Here is a 16,689-nt window from a genome sequence, read left to right as displayed (position 1 = left end):
ATATGGTATTGCCCTATCCAACACCCCCCCCCCCTTTGCAATTATAGCAGTCTCTATTCCTCCAAGGTTTCCACAAAACGTTGGAGTCTATGGTAATATTTGTGAGTTCAGGTATTGCTGTTGGATGACAAAGTCTGGCACATCATTGGCATTCCAATTCATCCTAAAGGTTTTTAATGGAGTAGTTCTTTCAAGTATCCCCATGCCAGACTCATACAACCTTTGAAAAATGTCTAGAGAAACCTGAATTTAATAATTTGGAGGGGTGCCTGTCTATTTTTGCTGATATATAAGGTGATGTAGTTCCATCAGTTTCTAATCTCTCCTCCAAGAGACTGTTACGTTTACCAATGTATTTACTGTATATCCTGTATATTAAGATATATAATGTATATCAATCCTGTATTATAATAATAATAACATTAATAATATAATTATAATAATGTTTTCTGTACATTTTTAACATTATTAATGAATATAAGCGGACCAAACCATGAGCCCAAGTTGTGAAACAGTCCATCCATATTCCCATATTCTCTGTATGTGTGAGATGTCAAGATCCACCAGTATCTTGACAAAATAAATCAGGAAGGAACTAGGATGATAAAAAAAAAATGATATAAAACAGTATGTAGAGAACATATTGCATATATTACCCACATGTGTAGTTAATTTAGTTTAATAATCAGTGTCCTTTAAAATACTGACTTCCAATACATTATTCCTAAGCTTTTGATTCATAGAAATGCATTGACTTATACAAGCTGTGTTGCTAGCACATCGTAGAGTTATGCAGTGATAATAAGGAATGAAACAATAGCAACCTCAAGGACCCACACTGCACTTCATCATATTGTTTCCATTGTAGCTTGCCCTGTACACATCTATCCCTGACCTGTTTTCTATTATTCATTTCTATGCTGTGCTTACTCTTTTCAGTTCTAGCTTTTTTTTTTTTCAAAATGCTTACAATGTCACATTATAATCTTTTTTCATAAACTTTTTATTTTCATTTTTGCTATTTCTCATTTAAAAAATATTTTGCAACCTTTCTATGTTTTCTTCTTATGATCCATAGTGATAGCTATACATATATTGTTAATAGGTCATTAAACCCACATCATTAAAAACTCTCAGTACATGCTGTATTACATGCTGTTCATACTCTTTCAGTCACTATGGGAATTATTTTCTGTATGATCCTGCTGTTCACTGTACCTCCCACCTTGTTTGTGTCCCTGTTGCAGCCTAAGATTGTGTAGACCAACAGTTGCCATATCTACTAAGCAATGTCCGGCTTCAGTTCCCTTCTAAGCTGTTCATTTCCTCTTTTTTTCTTATCTGTTCAGCCCACGTGACTATAGAGTCACACATGTGTATGTATACACTCCAGTTAAATGACAGTCCACTCCCTTCCTCCTTTTCCATGCCCACTAAAGAGCTCTACACTATGGGCCGGATTCAGATACATTGCAGTATCTGTCGGCGCGGCGTAACGTATTGCAGATACGGTACGCCGCCGTAACTTAGGGCGCAGGTTCCGTATGCAGAAAGAACTTTTGCCCTTAGTTACGGCGGCGTAACGTATGTGTGTCGGCGTAAGCCCGCCTAATTCAAATGGGGATGATGTGGGCGTGTTTTATGTAAATTCACTGTGACCCCATGTATTTGACGTATTTTACGAACGGCGCATGCGCCGTTCGTGAAAAAATCCCAGTGCGCATGCTCGAAATTACGCCGCAAGTCATCATTGCTTTAGATGTGAACGTAACTTACGTACAGCCCTATTCGCGAACGACTTACGCAAACAACTTAAAATGTTCAAAACTCTACGCGGGAACGGCGTCCATACTTAACATTAGCTATGCCTCATATAGCAGGGGTAACTTTACGCCAAAAAAAGCCTAACGTAAACGACGGAAAAAAAAGCGCCGGCCGGACGTACGTTTCTGAATCGGCGTATCTACCTAATTAGCATATTCATTGCGCAACTATACGGAAGCGCCACCTAGCGACCAGCGTAAATATGCAGCCTAAGATACGACGGTGTAAGAGACTTAGGCTGGTCGGATCTTAGGGAAATCTATGCGTAACTGATTCTCTGAATCAGACGCATAGTTACGACCACGCACACTCAGAGATACAATGGCGTATCCGGAGATACGCCGTCGTATCTCCGTTCTGAATCTGGCCCTATGAAGGGTAGGATGTTAATTGATGGCGGCATCACCTCCCTGTAAGTCAAATTACATACAAACAATAGACACAGATTGGAAGGGTATGAAACCGGCTGTGATTGACATATCATCCCTAGATTGCCCACAACATGTTGTGGTACAAAAATAATGAATATTTGAGTTCAAATACATGATATCAGTCATCTATTTTTCCTCCGTATTCTGAAGTTTTTTTTTTTTTTTTTTTTAACATGTGTCTGACAGCAGAGGACTAGAACCCAGATAACAAGCAATTGTGCTAAACGTTTGAAAATGACTAGAACCCAGATAACAAGCAATTGTGCTAAACATTTGAAAATGACAGAGCTAGGCTAGCTCTGAGGAAGGGGGTGTGCCACCAAAACTCGTTAGCTGTACCCTGTGTTCTGTGCATGTCCATGCACTGTGTTTATGGCCTTTTGTCAGTTGCATTTTGTGAGTACCCACTTTTACACAAAAAAATCTTATTATTAAATTATCTCTGGTAATGCACTAGGTGTGCGCCCATTTCTATTTCTGTTTTTCTAGGTGTTTTTCTTGCATACTTTTGCAAGTAAATGTGAAGCCACGCTGATGTGTGAAGTCACTGCTCTAAAGTGTGGTCCTAAAGTGTGGTCCTTAAATCTAAGTTCCCAAAATTGGGCATACAGTATATATAGCATAGAAAAAAAATAAGAACAGGCATGTTTTTGAGGTAGCCCTGTACTCCTTAAAGGCACAATAGCACAGCAAGTGCAAAAACTTGTGTAAGGTAGATGTAAACTTCTTGCATATGTGATATAGTTATGTTCTGAGCAGCTGCATGATTGGCCTTAATGAACCTAAATTATGGAAGACTGGATGGAAATATACAATTTAGTTTAAGAAAATTAGTTAATCAGTGTTGCATGATTGGCTAGAGAAACATTTTTTTATGAGCAGAGTGTAAATGATGCTGGTAGTACAGTAGGAATGCATATTTACCAAGAAGCTACAATATAAACTATTAATGGTTCTGTAAACTAAATAATCATTCATGTCATTGCTTAACTTTTTTTGTGCTCTTAAACTTAAAATAGAGGATAAAAGTACCAATGCATATTTTAACACCAGTGCTAATATCATGAAGAAAACATCTATCACGTACACTCACTCATGAACATACCACTAAGGCTACTTTCACACTGCAGCCGCACCACGTTAGTGGTAAAGCGTTGCTTGTTTTAGTGGCAAATTACCGTTTTAGCTGCGATTTAAAACCACCCGTGCCCATGCATTCCAATGGGCAGGGGCAGTTTAGGGTACCCTAAACCTGCCTGTGTAGTGGCAAACCTATACAATTTACACAATATACATCCAATGTGACATTTACAATGGAAAAAAAAATGCCATTTAGATTGCTAGTAAATGTCCGCTTGGCTTTCTTAGTAAAAAAACAGCTTGAGGTCCCCATGCTATATTTTATGCAAAAAAGAAGCCGTCAGGGAAATACAAATGCCCAGCAAATGTGCAAATGACCCCCCCCCCCAATCATAGCCTGGTGGATGTGAGGTGTGTGAGGACTAATTGGAAGAATCTGTATGCCAACTCTAAAAACTCTTATGCCGCGTACACACAATCGGTCCATCCGATGAGAACGGACCGATGGACCATTTTCATCTGTTAACCGATGAAGCTGACTCATGGTCCGTCGTGCCTACACACCATCGGTTAAAAAAACGATCGTGTCAGAACGCAGTGACGTAAAACACAACGACATGCTAAAAAAAATGAAGTTCAATGCTTCCAAGCATGCGTCGACTTGATTCTGAGCATGCGTGGATTTTTAACCGATGGTTGTGCCTATTAACGATCGTTTTTTTCCCATCGGTTAGAAATCCATTGGTTAAATTTAAAACAAGATTGCTTTTTTTTAACCTTTGGATAAATAACCGATGGGGCCCACACACGATCGGTTTTGACCGATGAAAACGGTCCATTAGACCATTCTCATCGGTTTAACCGATCGTGTGTACGCGATTAGACATTGCCCCCTCCCCCATATTAATGAACATCGTACCCCTGTTGATTTTCCAAAACAATGTAGACAGAAAATGAAGACACTAAGGGCCAGATTCATGTAGGTGAGCGGCGGCGTAACGTATCATAGATACGTTACACCGCCGCAAGTTTTCATCACAAGTGCCTGATTCACCAAGCACTTGCGATGAAAACCTACGCCGGCGGCCTCCGGCGCAAGGCGGGCCAATTCAAATGGGCGTGTGCCATTTAAATTTGGCGCGCTCCCGCGCCGGACCTACTGCGCATGCTCAGTTTAGCAATTCCCATTGTGCTTTGCGCGCTGTGACGTAATTTTTTCGACCGGCGACACGCGTAGCGTAATTCCGTATTCCCGGACGGCTTACGCAAACGACGTTCATTTTAAAATTTCGATGCGGGAACGACGGCCATACTTTATACAGCAATACGATTGCTGTGTAAAGTTAAGGCAGGTCAAACGACGACTAAAATTGCGACGGGAAACTAGACTAGCGGCGAAAATCCGTTGTGAATCGCCGTAACTCCTAATTTGCATACCCAACGCTGGTTTACGAAGCAAACTCCCCCCAGCGGCGGCCGCGGTACTGCATCCTAAGATCTGACAGTGTAAAACAATTACACCTGTCGGATCTGATGAGGGATATCTCTGTTATAGCAGCAGCTAGCTGCCATAACCCAGGTATCCTCATCTTCAGCCGTCGGTCCAGTTTCCGATAATGGTGGTCTCTGCTGTAGATCACCGTTATCGCCCCCCTCCCACCTCTCTCCCATGACACCTGCCAGTGTCCACAGTGCCTAAAAAAATTATAAAAAATGTAAACGCGCCCCGTCCCGCCAAGCTCACGTGCAGAAGCGAATGTATACGTGAGCAGCGCCCGCATATGAAAACCATACGTGAGGTATGGAGATTTTTAAGGGTAAAAATTTGTCGCCATCCCACAAGCGGGCGCAATTTTGAAGCGTGACATGTTGGATATCAATTTATTCGGCGTAACATTATCTTTCACAAAATAAAAAAAAATTGGGCTAATTATTTTACTGTTGTCTTATATTTTAATTCGAAAAAGTGTATTTTTTTCCACAAAAAGTTTGCTTGTAAGACTGCTGCTCAAATACGGTGTGACATAAAGTATTGCAACGACCGCCATTTTATTCTCTAGGGTGTTTCGGAAAAAAAAATGTATAATGTTTTGGGGTTCTAAGTAAACTTGTTTCTAACTTATAAACAACAAATCTCAGAAAGAGGCTCAGTCCAAGTGGTTAATCAGTATAGGAAACTTAGAACTTCATATACAACTTTGCACAGATTTCCATTGAATCCTATATTAATATACTATATTAAATAGTTGCTGTTTGTACCTTGAATGGTTACAGAACTGCCTAGCGGCATTAATCTTTATAAGGAGTCCATGTTGAATGACTACTTTGCAAGTGTAATATATGTTTTCCACAGTCAGAACATTTCTGGGCAGTTTCTAGGGAATTTTTAAGCTGGATAACAATCTATACCTTCTATAAATGTATGTTTTCTATTAATTTGGGTATTGCTACATATTGTGAGCTGTGAACTAACAGGGTGGCTTTAATTTAAATCAAGTCAATTTAAATCACTAGTTAAAATGCTTGATTTAAATCAAATCGATTGAAATCATAATTTTTAAAGAGCAACTGTCATCTCTGTCCTGCAGCGGCCCCTCCTTAGACCCACTGTTGACCAACAGTTCCATTCACCTTAATGGGACGACTGGTGATGCGGCAGTGGCACAACAAGGTGAGGGACGTGGCAGCAGCAGGTGAGTGGATGTCCGCTAACAGACGCTGCCATGATGGATCTGAAATGACAGGTGCTCCTTTAAGGTAAAGACTTATTCTTGCTTGAAGTTAGAATCTTTAATATTTGCAAATAAAATGAAGATTTCCTATTTAGAATAGTAAGCTAACAGGTTAGTAAAACATCAATATGAGAACCGATTCAATCATACAGTTTTCAGTGTACATAGATTTGCAAAACAATGGAATAAAGGAATATTCCTGAACTTTGCTTTATTTCATGGTAACTGTGAAATTGCATGAATGTATCAATGCAGTGCATGTTATCTCAGATTGCAGAGCTTGAATTCATTGAATAAGGTTACCAAAAATGAAAATATTGCAGAATATACAGCCTCATGCTACATGACTAAGCTCCATTTCATGCTGAATAAACACAATTATTAATGTATCTTAAATAGAAATCTTTAGATAAATAATCTTAAAATCATTTTATTAAAATAAATTTGTGCCAGCGCCACCTGCCAGTGTTCACAGTGCCCACCAGTGCGACCTATCAATGCCCACAAGTGCCAACTATCAATGCCCACAAGTGCCACCTATCAATGCCCACCATTGGTGCCAATCAGTGCCACCTAGCAGTGCTGCCTATCAGTGTAACCTACCAGTGCTGATCAGTACCCATTATTGCCACCCATTAGTGCCCATCTGTGCCACCCATCAATGCCCATCACTGCTACCTATCAGTGCCCATCACTGCCAACTATCAGTGCCACCTATCAATGCCACCTATTAGTGCCATTTCTCAGTGCCCACCAGTGCCGCCTATCAGTGCCACCTCTCAGCGTCATCTCTCAGTGCCCACTAGTGCCGCCTATCAGTGCCCACCAGTGCTGCCTCATCGGTGCCCATCAGTGCAGCCCATCAGTGCAGCCCATCGGTGCATATCAGTGCAGCCGATCAGTGCCCATCAGTGTAGCCTCATCAGCGTACATCAATGAAGGAGAAAAATTACCTGTTTGCAAAATTTTATAACAAAATCTAAAAAAAAAAATAATAATAACAAAATGAATTCTGTCTTTTTAATTATTTTTAACAAAAAATAAAAACCGCAGAGGTGATCAAATACCACCAAAAGAAAGCTCTATTTGTGGGAAAAAAATGGTTTGGGTACAGTGTTGTATGACCGCGCAATTGTCATTTAAAGTGCATCAGCGCTGAAAGCTGAAAATTGGTCTGGGCAGGAAGGGAGGGGGGGGGGTAAGTGCCCAGTAAGCAAGTGGTTAAATTGATTGTTTTATCATATTTATGTTAATAGCAAAGATTTTTCTGTGTATGGAATTGTAAAGTAAATTGATCAGTTCATCAGTGCATATACCATTGTTAATACAGGACAGGGGCACCTAGTAATTTATGTCTAATGTACTGCATACAGCAATTGATAATAGCACTTGTTTTTATTCGCAGGTAGAGGCAGATGTTTACTGCACTATTTGCATTAGTAAAACACAAAATACTGGCCTCTGTGAATCAAACCATACGTTAGTATTAGAAGATTTTCTGTAATAGTGGAAACTAAGAGAAAAATGTATCGTAATGTTTGCAGTAGAGTGCTGTATATAGGTCATGATCAATTTTGCTTAGTCAGGAAATGCAGAATTTTCATAGGTGCTGTAGCTTTGATTTGTTCACCATTCTTAATTAAATATTCATGGAAATGTTCACAGTACTCCAGATAGCTTTCCTTAGGGAATGAGAAGAAATTAATGTTACATCTGCTCTAAATTTCTATGTACTATAATTACTAAAACATATCTCTAACCAGGCTTTAGAAAGAATGTGATTGAATTCTTTTATTTTAGTCTCTAGAACACACTAAGAAATACGTTATTGTGTGTAAGTATACTTAGAAGGATTTATTGAAAGCACAGCTGTCATGGTTTGCAGAATTTATAAATCACCTGTACTGCTTATGCTTAGAAGCTATAAGGTAACTACAAATACCTTTGGTATGCTTCGTATCTGTATGCTGAAGGAGTTAGGCCTCGTACACACGACCGAGGAACTCGTCGTAAATGAAACATTGTTTTCCTCAACGAGTTCCTTGTCAGGCTTGTCGAGAATCTTGACAAGCTTTCTTTGCGTACACACTGTCAAGACAAAATCTTGTTGTTCTCAAACGCGGTGACGTACAACACGTACGACAGCACTATAAAGGGGAAGTTCGATTCCACTGGCGCCACCCTTGGGGCTGCTTTTGCTAATCTCATGTTACTGCGTGTTAGGTAAAAGTTTGGTGAGAGACGATTCGCACTTTTCAGTCTGTTACAGCGTGACAAATGTGCTAACTCCATTACAAACCCTACTTTTTCCAAAGTCACGCTCCCATCTCATACATTATTCTGAGCATGCACGGGTTTCTAAGCATACACACAAACGCGTTTCTCGTCGTAAACCAGCCCGACAACAAACAGGACAAGGAAATTGAGACTCCTGATGAGGAAAAAGAGAACTTTTTTTCTCGTCGAGTTCCACGACAGTTTTCTCGACGAAAAACATACACGCGACCGTTTTCCTCAGTAAAAAAGCTCTGCCACCAAGTTTCTTGATGGTTTAATTGCAACCTCGTGGCTAGAAGGATATCTATATATTTGACAATTAAATGAAAGGAGGCTGAACTAAACCTGGACAAACAATAATAGATTGGTTTAATCCAGCCTGCGGGCATAACAAAATAAATAATAATATAAACACAAAAGGTGCAGCTCTAAAAAAGGGGTGTTTTAACCACTTCAATTCAGGTCACTTGTTCACCTTCCTGCTCAAGCCAATTTTCAGCATTGAGTGCTTTCACTTTTTAAATGACAATTGCGCAGTCATGCTACACTGTTCAAAATACATTTTTCCACAAATAGAGATCTCTTTTGGTGGTATTTTATCACCTCTGCAGTTTTTATTTTTTGCTAAGCAAATAAAAAAAAGACTGAACATTTTGAAAAAAATATATTTTTCTTTGTTTTTGTTATAACGTTTGTAAATACAGTAAAACCTTGGTTTGAGAGTAACTTGGTTTGAGAGCAATTTGCAAGACAAGCAAAATGTTTTAATACATTTTGCCTTGACATACAAGCGATGTCTTGATATAAGAGTAGCGTCATGTCACAACTGAGTATAAAAGAGAAGAGAGAAGCCTCTAAGTGTAGCAATATTGTTACATTTAATGAAGGTACAACATTTAACAACTTATTACTACACTTAGAGGTGCCTGTCTTCTCTTTTATACCCTGTAAAAAAAATGCTTTGATATACAAGTGCTTTGGATTACAAGCATGTTTCTGGAACGAATTATGCTCGCAAACCAAGGTTTTACTGTAAGTACGTTTTCACCTTCACTGATGGTCACTGATAAGCTGCACTGATTGGCACTAATAGGTGAAACTGATGGGCACTGAAAGGCTGCAATGATGGGTACTTATGGGTGGCACTGATAGAAGGCACTGCTGGGCACTGATAGGCGTCACTGATAGGCACTGGAAAGTGGCACTGATGGCTGGCACTTATATATTTCACTGAAGAGCATCACTGGTGGCACTGGCAGGCATTTTTCATTGGCAGCTGCCTGGGCACCTATTGGCAGCTGCCTGGGCCCTGATTGGTATTTCCCTGGCGGTCTATTATGGCATACCTAGTGGTCCAGTGTGGTGTCCATCCCTGGTGGCCCTGGCAGCATCCTGGTGGTCCTGGGCGGGCATCCAAGGGGGGGCTGCGCTGATAAACAATCAGCGCAGGACGCCCCGTCAGGAGAGCAGCCAATCAGCTCTCCTCTACTCTCGTCTGTCAGGTGCGAGTGAGGAAAAGCCGAGCAACGGCTCTTCCTGTTTACATCGTGATCAGCCGTTATTGTAAGAGACTCTACCTAGATCGGAGTTGCAGTGTGTCAGACTGACATGCCGCAGCAACAATTGCCAGGGGCACACAGTAGCTTGTTATCCTGACCGCGTCATACGCCGTCCGGTCAAGATAACACAACCACTTTGCCGACATCATTTTGCTATATTGGGGGCGGTAAGTGGTTAAAGGAGAATATAAAGTATAAAGTTCATAATGATAAGAGTCCAGATATTGTGATTCCAAATGGTGAACAAGAAATCTTGTGAGGAATCCTCCACCAGCGGATATGAACATTCTGTCTCTTACCGTAAACTGTGGAACACCCTATAAAGTGGTCCCTGGCACTCTTCACAAATCAGATCACTGCAGGTCACTCCGATATGAAACGTCAAAAGAATTCCTTCCACATCAGATAGATTCCATGAGACAGAAACTCTGCCAGATATATAATATCAACAAAGCAGATAGACATTTCATGGTGCAGTATGTTCAAAAAAGGGGGGTATTTAAAACAGATTCCAAAATACACACTCACCATACAGAAGAAAAAGCTTGCATGTGAATCAATATATAAAAACAGATGTTTACAACCAACAAGATAGCTGACATCAGTGGATGGTGACATCACGTCATCCTAGATTCACCCAATGGGTAATTGTTATAAAAAAACATCATGTAACCTTTTGCTGCCAGTATTGTGTGCAAGCTGCTTGTTATCCATAAGTTCAGGGTTATTGTTATTTTTTTTATAAAATAAATAATAAAACTACTCAGGAAATGAAAACTATTGAACTAAGAATTATAACTCTGTTTGACACAAAAGATAATTGACTAAATGTGGACCTCGGTTTTCTAAATCCCTATCCAACAGTTTTCTGAACCCCCCTCAACTCTGTGACTGTTGCTCCCTCTCCCAGTCATAGCCCTCTCCCTTCCAGGTCTTACTAAACATACCAGTTTAATTACTGTTTAATTTAATTTAATTTGTTTGTTGAATTTTTTCTTCCTCAGATTGTCGTACCTAACATTCTGCTAAAACGTTTTGCATTAGCACTGTTTGGGTCTCAAAGAGGGGGGGGGGGGTGTTGGTTCAAATAAAAAAAAGCATCACAGACCATGCTCAAAATATCTATATTTAACTACTTCTCGCCCAGCCGTCGATCTGGGTGGATGCAATATGTAGTCTTCTTGGATTGCACCCCACGCACGCCCACAGGGCCACGCTGCGGTTCCATCTGTCACTGCCAATGACTGATTACTGCACCGGCCCACATGGTACAAACTGGGCCAATCACAGCCCACCTGTGCCATGTGATCAGCTGTGGCCAATCACAGCTAATCACAACAAAACAAACTGAATGAATCAATTTCATTCAGTAAAATACTGATCACTTCCCATATTATGGTAACATTATATTGCTCTAGTCAAAATGTAAAAAAGAAAATATAAATTATATTTTTTTTTTCGGTACAGTCACCAGTCAGCATCCCTGATCACCGCCACACTAGTTATTTGATGCTGTACTGCACTGGTGACAGTATGTAAAAAAGAAAAAAACATTAAAAAAACAAAAAGAACAAAGACAAAACATTTACTATTACTAAATACCTTAGACTGTCTACTTCCTAGAAAGGGAACCATTTTGGTTATATCTGTACTGTCCTGACATTTTTGGGCCTTAAGAAATTAGATAAGGTGTCAGTACATCAAGACTGATCAATTTTCAGATATATACCTAAGTTTGTGGACTGTATAACTTTCCTACTGACTAAATAATAAATACTGATTTGGGTTATTTTCACCAAATAAATGTAGCAGACTACATTTTGGTCTACATTTATGAAGCAAGCTTATTGATTTTCGACAAAGGAAAACTTTTTTCCCCAAATGTTGGTCTTTTTTCGTTACTTTAGCAAAGAAATAAAAATGATGATTAAATGCCACTAATGCCTCGTACACATGGCCGGACTTTCCAAGAAAAAAGTCAGACGGGCTTTTTTTCTCGGAAAGTCCGGCCGTGTGTAGCCTCCATCTGACTTTTTTTGCTGAAAGTCCCACGGACCTTAGATGGAGAACCTGTTCTCTATCTTTCTGTCGGATTTAAGACAGGCTCACGGCGGACTTTTACATGGTCAAAAGTCCGACCGTGTGTACAAGGCATAAAAGAAAGCTCTAGTTGTGTGAACAAAATGATAAAAAAATATTTTGGGTACAATGTTGCTCTGAAAGCTGAAAATTTGCCTGGGCAAGAAGGGGGTAAAAGAGGGAAAACATATATCATCATGGATTACATACCCTGCATGCATGTGTTATAGAATTGATCAAGTCAATGCTTAGCTTATTGTCTTATTGAATTTGTATATGTACATTAACTTTAACACTGTGGGTGTCTACAACTGTTTAATTGTTATACCAAATGGTAATATTTGCATGTAATGTGTTAAGCAAACTAATTTGTATATGTGTGTTGTAGTTGAAACTATTTTTGAAATAGGACCCATAGCTTTCATGGCTGTTGTTACATCAACATGAGATTTACAAAGCACTATTGGGACTTTCAAGCCTTAAAAATATGTAAACCTTTTGAAAGTTATGTTGTAGAATGTGAAAAATCATAGCAATGCATTCAAATAAAATAGTCATTATGTAATTTGTCTAGTATGTGTAGTTTTTGTGATTTTTTTTTTAGATAAAGCTTGTTTCAGAATTCACCAAAACTTTTTGCATTCCATTTATTGCATGTTCATCCATCTATTCAGAAATGAGACTCAAAGTTATGCATACAATGTGTGTATAGTGGGTCAAAAGTATATTAGATAATGGGACCAAAATTACTGGGTCAACCGTGTGAAAGCTCTAATTTTTTTGCTGTTGTTGGCAACTCTTGGAAGGATGATTGAAAAGGAGTCGTTTTCACTTAGGGTGTAAAAAGCAAATAGGGCCAAATTCACATAGAATTCCGGCGGCGTAACGTATGTGATTTACGTTACACCGCCGCAACTTTTCAGCGCAAGTGCTTGATTCACAAAGCACTTGCCTGTAAACTTGCGTCCGGCGCAAGCCCACCTAATTCAAATGGGGCGTTTATCATTTAAATTAGGCGCGTTCCCGCGCCGAACGTTCTGCGCATGCTCCGTTTGGAAATTTCCCGCCGTGCTTTGCACGAAATTACGGCGCCCCGACGTGTTTTTTGAACGGCGACGTGCGTTACGTTCTTTCGTATTCCCGGACGTCTTACGCAAAAAAAAAAAAAAAAAATTGACGCGGGAACGAGGGCCATACTTTAACATGGATGGTCTAATTTTACACCACCTAAATAGCACTCGTAACTTTACGATGGGAAAAGCCGACTAGCAACAACGTAAGAGAATGCGACGAACGTGCGTACCTTTGTGGATCGCCGTAAACTGCTAATTTGCATACCCGATGCGGAAAATTACGCAAACTTCACCCAGCGGGCGCCGAAGAATTACACCTACGATCCGAAGGCGTACGAAGACATACGCCTGTCGGATCAATGCCAAAAGCCGTTGTATCTTGGTTTGAGGATTCCAAATCAAGATACGACGTGACAAATTTGAAAGTACGCCGGGGTATCAGCAGATACTCTGGCGTACTTTTTCTGTGAATCTGGCCCATAGTATTTAACAGAGGGGCAGAACCATAAATCAGCTGTTTTTCAGTTCAAAATGTATAGCAATGACACTTGGTAAGCATATGTAAAAATACTTCCTGTTATCCCAGTGCACATAGTATCATACATTTTATAAATACAGTTTGCACTTTGGGTTTCACTTAGGTAAAACTGTTAACTATAACATTTCTGTAAAATATAGCAAACAAGTAGTGTTTAGCTTTGATTTCTGTAGTGCAGTTTAAAATGAAACAGTGCTTCTGGTTGGTCAAAAGAATTGTGTGCTTATTCCACAATATTTGTGACAATAAAAAATTAAAATAGATTCACCATGAAAATTAAACGTGAACAGCCAGAACGTGATAAGTGATAAATAATTATTATTATTGACAATTGTCCCATATAAATAAAGTAAAATCTTACGAGGCTATCCTCCTCACCGCTACTACCGGGTACCCACAACACCGGAAGTGATGTCACCGACTCCTTCTGACGTGTTGCGTCACAGATCGTGTGACTTTTAAGGGGAAAGTAGCAATGAGGAGGAGAGCCTTGGAAGATTTTAGGATATTTCTGCTCTATAAAAGATGATTATTATGTGAGTGGGCAATTATTTATTTTAAATAAATCCATTTGTATATACAATTCTTCACGATGAAAGCCTTTCTTTTACTCTGAGCCACTCCAGAGAATATCCGGTGCTTTTCATCAAAGGGGCTGTAAAGAGACCATATGCAGCAACATTTCCCCGCTAGGAACATCTAAGCTTAAAGGCATGACTAGACCCATTGGGGTCGCTCCCTAAGGTGAGCGGTTAATTCACCTGATGATGGAGGTGGTGTCACATATCACTGAAGATTTTTATCCTGAAGAGGCACTCAAAGAAGCATAAAGTCCACACAAGGATTTTACTTTATTTATATGGGACTATTATTGTCAATTTTAATACTTATTTATCACTTTATTTTTCATTGTCACAAATATTGTGAAATAAGCACATAATTTTTCTCAATTTTTAATTTGATCACTGTTTTAAATGGTGCAGCCGTTCTGAGTGTTTCAGTAATGGTTTATTTAGCACACATAGCAGCGCTTTAGTAATTTGATACACAAAAAAAGATCTTGTCATCACACAAAAGTCTGCTTGCATAAAACCCAATACATTTCTTGGAAAAAAAAAACAAAAAAAACAAAAGTCTGTTATCCTAGAGGACCTGTATTTATAACAAACAACTAATAAGGTGCAATAAAATAAGATATGATACTTGAAGCAAATGTAGGTTAGCTGGGCTAAGTGTAAGAAAGAACGTCTTTAGTAAATCATTCTAATAAAGGTGGGATGCTGTCATCTAAGATCAAACCACAGTTAATTGGATGACCCAGGATGATGTAAAGATGTGCATTGACTTCACTCTGAATTGTTTTGATGCTCTATTGTGAATTTGTATTTTTACCAGCAATTGTTTACCTGTATTTGAGGATGCAATGTTTGTTTCAGAAGTGTTACCTAATGCCCCGTACACACAATCGGAATTTCCGTTGGGATAAACTCCGACGGATTTTTCTGATGGAATTCCGTTCAAGCTGTCTTGCATACACACTGTCACACTAAATTCCGACCATCCAAATGCGGTGACATACAACACTACGACGAGCCAAGAAAAGTGAAGTTCAATGCTTCCGAGCATGTGTCGACTTGATTCTGACCATGCATGTTTTTTTTCTCCATCGGAGTTCCATACAGACGAATGGAATTGTTCTCTTTCTAAGTCTGTCAGAATTTCCGATTGAAAAACTCAGATGGGGCACACACACGATCGGAATATGCGATAAAAAAATCCCTTCTGACTTTTTCCATCGGAAATTCCGTGTGTACAAGACATAACTTATTTTTTTGGATCTTGGTTCTCTGTGGATCGGTGGGGTTGATAAATTAAAGGCAAATACAATGTGCACTTTGCAAAGTGCAATTGTACTCTTGAGAACAAGTTGTTCCAGAGCTTAGTAAATGAGCAGAAGCCCTGCTGACTTCCATCATCCAATCATGTGCAAGCAAAATTTTTGTTTTTTCTTTGCTCGTGATTGGGTACTCTTTGTAAAGTGAAGCAGTACCTAATTTACTAAGCTCTGGAGCAACTGCACTTGCAGAGTGCACAGTCTATTTGCCTATAATAAATCAACCCCTATGTATAGTACAGCAAAGGGGAGTGGATCATATCTTCTCTAATGCCCTGTACACACGATCGGTTCATCCGATGAAAACGTCTGATGGATTTTTCCATCAGATATCCGATGAAGCTGACTTTCATCAGTCTTGCCTACACACCATCAGTTAAAAAAACAATTGTGTCAGAACACGGTGACATAAAACACAAGGACGTGCTGAGAAAAATTAAGTTCAATGCTTCCGAGCATGCGTCGACTTGATTCTGAGAATGCGTTGAGTTTTAACCAATGGATTTCCCCACATGCGATAGTTTTTTTCTATCGTTTTTTTAACCATCAGATAATTTTAAAACAGGTTCTAAGTTTTTTCACCAATGGGAAAAAAAATGATGGGGCACACACAATCGGTTCATCTGATAAACGGTCCACCAGACCGTTTTCATCAGACGAACCGATCGTGTGTACGCGGCATTATCCTCTGGTCCGATAGGTTTGCTACTGCATAATTTTTTTACATAATCCCTGAGAGAGCATCCAAGGTGGTATACATTGTTGCTGACTATAACCTGCAGGAATCATCATTTGGAAGAAGACCCTTCCTTACACGTTTTAGTATTCCCTACATTTTTAATATAATAAAATGTATGCATTTCATGTTACTTCTTGTCCGTTTTCATTTCAAGTCACATCAATGTCAAAGCTGTCTTTAGTTTTTTTATGATATATTATTAACTACCCTCTAAAAAGTAGCATCATACACACGATTTGTCACAGAAAGTATTATTCTGCGATACAAGAGTAGTTGTATGTCTATATACGAATATGTCTTATGACTTGTCATAGTTAGGTCAGTTAACCAGAATGGCCAGTTAAATGAAATGTGCAAGCACTAGATGTTTGCAGATATCTTTGTTCTAGCATGTCTTTGAGCTATAGAAGCAATCATTTTCTACACTCCATGGGTGTAAGAGCAACTGTGGCTAAAATGATTA

The 16,689-nt window shown here is 39.4% G+C and overlaps 1 protein-coding gene across 3 annotated transcripts in view; it reads left to right on the top strand.

The window, feature by feature from the left end:
* Positions 1-16,689, top strand: part of SPOCK3 (SPARC (osteonectin), cwcv and kazal like domains proteoglycan 3) — a 462,415-nt gene that overhangs the window by 150,862 nt on the left and 294,864 nt on the right. The window lies entirely within an intron of this gene.

The sequence above is a fragment of the Rana temporaria genome, chromosome 1 (genome assembly GCF_905171775.1).
Source record: "Rana temporaria chromosome 1, aRanTem1.1, whole genome shotgun sequence".
Classification (NCBI taxonomy): Eukaryota; Metazoa; Chordata; class Amphibia; order Anura; family Ranidae; genus Rana; species Rana temporaria.
This window is presented reverse-complemented; position numbering and strand designations above follow the sequence as displayed.